We start from the raw sequence: 6432 nt of genomic DNA on the forward strand, positions 1-6432 counted from the left end.
GTTGTAAAACTTTTTCTTTTTCGAGATGCAGTTTCACTCTTGTGGCCCAGGCTGGAGTGCAATGGTGCAATCTTGGCACACCACAACCTCCACCTCCCAGGTTCAAGCAATTCTCCTGCTGCAGCCTCCCGAGTAGCTGGGAGTACAGGTAGATGCCACCACGCCCGGCTAATTTTTGTATTTTTAGTGGAGATGGGGTTTTACCATGTTGGCCAGGCTGGTCTCAAACTCCTGACCTCAAGTGATCTGCCCACCTCTGCCTCCCAAAGTGCTGGGATTACAAGCATGAGTCACCATGCCTGGCCCATGTTGAAACTTAATTTTCAGTGATTCATGGATTAATGAGTTAATGGATTATCATGGGACTGGGACTGGTGACTTTATGAGAAGAGGAAGAGACGTGAGCTAGCACACTCAGCTTCTTCACCATGTGATACTGTGCACTGCTTTGAGACTGCAATCTGCAGAGTCCCCACCAGCAAGGAGGCTCTCACCAGATGTGACCCCTTGACCTTGGACTTCTCAGCAAGCAGAAATATTAGAAATCAATTCTTTATAAATTACCCAGTCCCAGGTACTCAGTTATAACAACAGAAAACAATAAGATAACCCGATGTCAATTTTTTCAGGGTTGTTTTCTTGGAAGGAATTCCTCAAGGAACATATGGCCAAATCCTTGCCTTGAAAGTGTAGGCTGTATTGACTAACTGAAGGTGTAGTTGAGGTTTCAGGGTGTCCTGTGTGCCTGTACATGTAGTATGTTCCCCCATCCAACTGGGCTTCAGTGCTGCCTCAATGGAACCCACCTCCGGCTGGCTTGGCACAGATGTTCTTTGTCTTGCTGTGGCGACGAGGTGGCAGATGATCTTCCTGGTGCAGTGTTGGAGAAGAAAGGGCACAATTACACATTTCACGCCTAGCTTTTCTGTCCATGGAGCCCCCTCTTCCATCTTAGGCTACCCTTCCCTGACCTCTGTTCCTACCCCAAACTCACCGTTTCCTGTCTCTAGGTGTTTCTCTGTTCTATCTAGACTGAGTTCAAATCCCAGTTTCGGCATTACCAGCCGTGTGATCTTCGGCAAGTTGCTTCACCTCAGTAGTTTTCTCATCTATAAAATGGGAATAATTGTATTTATCTCATAGCATTGGCTGCTAAGATTAAATGAGTTAATAGTTCCTGGCATATGGTAAATGCTGCATAAGTGTTAGATTCTATTATTTCCATCAACTTTCTTCTTGTGTGTCATCTTTAGGGCTGGAATTAGGGGCCAGCACTTTGTTAGATCAGCATCTTGTCAAGGACAAGATAAGCTGCGTTGCTTCCTTTTTCTCCTGAGTTCCTCGTACTCCTCAATTTTTTGGTGTATTCTGGTTAGTACACACAGAGCCCTTCTCGTTTTATTTTTACTTTCCTTCCCTATTCCCACTCCCATTCATTCACCTATCACTGGCAATCTCTGTCATGCATTTAATATATGTCCTTTTGTTGTATGTGTTCTCTTTTTTTTGAGACTGAGTCTCGCTCTTGTCGCCCAGGCTGGAGTGCAGTGGCGTGATCTCGGTTCACTACAACCTCTGCCTCCCAGGTTCAAGCGATTCTCCTACCTCAGCCTCCTGAGCAGCTGGGATTACAGGCGCCTGCCACCAGGCCCATCTACTTTTTGTATTTTTAGTACAGACAGATAGGGTTTCACCGTGTTGGCCAGGCTGTTGTTGAATTCCTGACCTCAAGTGATCTGCCTGCCTCATCCTCCCAAAGTGTTGAGATTACAGGCGCGAGCCACCATGCCCTGCCAAGAAACTTTTAATGTTGTTTCTTTTTTCTAGTTATTTAGAGGCAAAGTTATCAACTAAAAGTGAGGAGGAGTGAGTAGTGGAGCTTTGAGGAGAGATAATAAATGAGACAGTCATTTGAAAAGTTGGAAAGCAAACAAACTAGAGAAGCACTTGGTAGTTTTGAGTCCCATTTGACAGTTGTACCGTCAATTTATAGAGAAACCAGTTAAGCATGCTTATGTATTTTTCTCCAGCAACACTTACAGCTTGAGTGCAGCTGTTGGTCCCACAAAGCAAGTATATAGTGAGGGAGAAGTAGCTCCTTGAAGATAAATTGATGTACCAAGAGAAGGTAGAATGGATATGGGACAGTAAAATCCGTAATAACTATGCACTACACTGCTGTCCACACACTACCCCATTTCCTCATTCTCCTTTTCGGCGACATGTCTTGAAAGAGTTACTTATGCCTGCAGTTCCTCTACACGCATTCTCTTTAATTCATTTCAGTCAAACTTTCCCTCATCATTCCACTGAAACTGCTCTTGTCAAGGTCTCCAGTGACCTGCACATTGTTACATTCAATTCCAGGTTTCCCCTTCCATATTTGACTCCATTAGTCACTCCTTCCCTGATAGAATTTCTTTATTTGAATTTTAGAATGCTGCACTTTTTTACCCCTTGATCACTACTTCCAGTGTCCTGATCCTCTTCCCTAACCTCTTTTTTTTTTTTTTTTTATTTTGAGACAGGGTCTCACTCTGTCGCTCAGGCTAGAGTGCAGTGGTGTGATATCTGCTCACTGCAACCTCCACCTCCCGGGCTCAAGTGATTCTCTTGCCTCAGCCTTCTGAGTAGCTGGGATTACAGGCGTCCACCACCACAGCTGGCTAATTTTTATATTTTGAGTAAAGATGGGGTTTCACTGTGTTGGCCAGGCTGGTTTTGAACTCCTGACCTCAAATTATCTGCTCATCTCCGCCTTTCGAAGTATTGGGATTACAGGTGTGAGCCACCATGCCCAGCCAACGGACCAATTTTTTTTTTGAGACAGTCTCACACTCACCTGGGCTGGAGTGCAATGGTACAATCTTAGCTCACTGCAACCTCCACCTCCCAGGTTCAAGTGATCCTCCTGCCTCAGCCTCCCAAGTTGCTGGAACTACAGGCGCCCACCACCATGCCTGGCCAATTTTTTTTTTTTTTGTATTTTTAGTAGAGATGGGGTTTCACTATGTTGGCCAGGCTGGTCTCAAACGCCTGACCTCGTGATCTGCCAGTGTTTAAAAACCCATTGTTTCTTTTTGTCTTCCCTTGATAGGATATAATATCTATAAGATCAGGGATCTTTGCCTGTTTTGTTTATTCATGCATCCCCAAAGCCTGAAATGGTATCTAGAGCATATTATTAGTTCAACAAGTATGTGCTAAATGAATGAATATGCTTCACTTCTCATATTTGTTCTTTCAAAAATACCTCTGCCTAACACACTTTAGCTATTTGGCATACATCTTCAGGTGTACTGCTTTATGGCCACCCCAAAGAAAGACAACCTAAAATTTTGTGAATAGTTGCATTCAACTCCAAGTGCAGAGTGTCTGGAGTCTTACCTGCAAATTTTTCAATACATAAACTGAAAATGTTAAAATGTATCCCTGAACATTCTATATAACATATTGGGAGAAGAAAAAACAAGAGTATGGTACAGTAGAAGGAGAAATTCTGGTAGAGACTGTGACTCTTGCTTAGTTAGGTAACTGGTCACAAGGCAATAGCTGGTCATTATAATATTCTTCCAAAAATGTCCATTTTTTTTTTTACCTTAATTAATGGTGGTATTTACTTGGTTTACTAAACCTTCAATCCTGAGGGGTCTAAGCCTGTGTGATGTAATAATCTTTCTTTAGCTTTTAAAAAACATTTTGACTGGGTGTGATGGCTCATACCTGTAATCTCAGCACTTTGGGAGGCCGAGGCAGGAGGCTAGCTTGAGGCCTAGGCAACATAGCTAGACTGTTTTTACAAAAAATAAAATTAGCTGGCGTGATGGCACTTGCCTATAGTCCTAGCTACTCGGGAGGCTGAGGCAGGAAGATTGCTTGAGCCCATGAAGCCTGCAGTAAGCTATAATCACACCACTGCACTCCAGCCTGGGTGAAAGAGCAAGACCCTGTCTCATAAAACATAAAAAATACCATTTTTATTCCACCACAAAAATGAGCGTGAAAAAGATTTTAAAAATTGAAGGGAAACACACAGAAAAGTAAACAAAGCAACTTCCACTTCTGGCAATGATGGAGTAATCGATACTACACTTGTTCTTTCCCCATAAACAACTGTAAAGCCAAACAACATATAATGAGGCAACTATTTTCAGACATTGCACAAGTGCTCTAGGAGGACAATCCCTGAGAAAAAACCACACGAGGAGAGCCCCATGTTCAGTTAGTTCTCTGACTAGGGGCAATTTTCTAATTGTAGCATAGGAAGATGAAGTTCAAACACAGCACAGTGTTCTCACTGGGCAAAGGAAGCAAAGATCAGAGTTTGGGTTTTGAAGAGGAAAGAGATACACAGCATCCCCCAGATGTTGGTGTGGGAGTTCTTTGTAGGTCTTTTTATTTTTATTTATTTTGAGATGGAGTCTCACTCTGTCACCCAGGCTAGAGTGCAATGGCCTGGTCTCGGCTCACTGCAACCTCTGCCTCCTGGGTTCAAGTGATTCTTCTGCCTTAGCCTCCCGAGTAGCTGGGACTACAGGTGCTTGTCACCACACCCAGCTAATTTTTGTATTTTTAGTAGAGATGGGGTTTCACTATGTTGACCAGGCTGGTCTTGAACCCCTGACCTCGTGATCTGCCTGCCTCAGCCTGCCAGCACTGAGATTACAGGTGTGAGCCACCATGCCTGGCCTATTTCTTAATTTTTTGAGGCAGAGTCTCACTCTGTTGTTCAGGCTGGAGTGCAGTGGTAAGATCTTGGCTCATTGCATCCTTCACCTCCCAGGTTCAAGTGATTTTCCCGCCTCAGCCTTTCAAGTAGCTGGGACTACAGGCACCTGCCACTATGCCCGGCTAATTTTTCTATATTTAGTAGAGATGGGGTTTTGCCATGTTGGCCAAGCTGGCCTTGAACTCCTGACCTCAGGTGATCCGCTCATGTTGGCCTCCCCAACTATCGGGCTTACAGGCATGAGCCACTGTGCCCGGCCCCTGTGGGTCTTTTAAAAAAATTTAAATTTGTGAGAGAAAAACATCTGAACATCAGGTACAGTCTGATCCACAAACTAGCTGGGTGTGGTGGCTCACACCTATAATCCGAGCACTTTGGGAGGCCAAGAGTTTGAGACCAGCCCTTGAAACATAGTGAGACCCTGTCTCTACAAAAGATTTAAAAATTAGCCGGGTGTGGTGGTACATGCCTGTAGTTCCAGCTACTTGGGCGGTGAGGTGGGAGGATCACTTGGGCCTGGGAGGTTGAGGCTGCAGTGAGTGTGGTTGTGGCTCTGCACTCCAGCCTGGATACCCCGTCTCAAAAACAAAAACAAAACCAAAAAACCCACCACCACAACAGACCCCCAAAACAAATAAACAACCTACTGTATCATAACTCATTCATGGACTACTCTTAGGCAGTTTACAGGAGAAATTCCGCATGGAGCATCAGCTGAACATTTATCTAAATTGATAGTCATCTAACCTAAGTATTATATAAAACATAATGAACACAAATTACAATATAGACAATTTAGGCCCCCATTTTATTTATTTATTTTTTGTGAGATGGAGTTTCACTCTCGTTGTCCAGGCAGGAGTGCGATGGCACTCTCTTGACTCACCACAACCTTTGCCTCCCGGGTTCAAGCAATTCTTCTGCCTTAGCCTCGGAGACGGGGTTTATCCCTGTTGGTCAGGCTGATCTCGAACTCCCGACCTCAGGTGATCCGCCCCCCTTGGCCTCCCAAAGTGCTGGGATTATAGACATTAGCCAGTGTGCCCGGCCTGTTTTTTTATTTTTTTGAGATAGAATTTCGCCCTTGTCGCCCAGGCTGGAGTGCAATGGTGCAATCTTGGCTCACTGCAACCTCCACCTCCTGGGTTCAAGCAATTCTCCTGTCTCAGCCTCCTGAGTAGCTGGGATTACAACAGTGTGCCACCACGCCTGGCTAATTTGTTTGTATTTTTAGTAGAGATGGGTTTCACCATGTTGGCCAGACTGGTCTCAAACTTCTGACCTCAGGTGATCCACCTGCCTTGGCGTCCCAAAGTGCTGGGATTACAGGCGACCAGGCCCCTTTTTAAAAATGAAAAAATATTTCTATTACAGCCTTATTTTGAACATTTTCAGTAGATAACAGCTTTATTTTTACTCACAATAGATAGCAAAAGAACATCTTCTCCAGTATCTATAGGTAAAATATGTTACTTGTGTGATGTTTGCACCCTGAAATATACTTTGACATGTATAAGTTCACATGAGAGAATGAAATTGCTGTGACAGAATCCTGGCTGATGATCAAGACTTGGATAGTTTTCACATTTATTTAAAAAATTTAAATCGGGCTGGGTGCGGTGGCTCACACCTGTAATCCCAGCACTTTGAGAGGCCGAGGCAGGTGGATCACGTGGTCAGAAGTTCAAGACCAGTCTGGCCAA

The sequence above is a fragment of the Aotus nancymaae genome, unplaced genomic scaffold (assembly GCF_030222135.1).
Source record: "Aotus nancymaae isolate 86718 unplaced genomic scaffold, 86718_ANA_hifiasm-v0.15.2.pri h1tg000004l, whole genome shotgun sequence".
NCBI lineage: Eukaryota > Metazoa > Chordata > Mammalia > Primates > Aotidae > Aotus > Aotus nancymaae.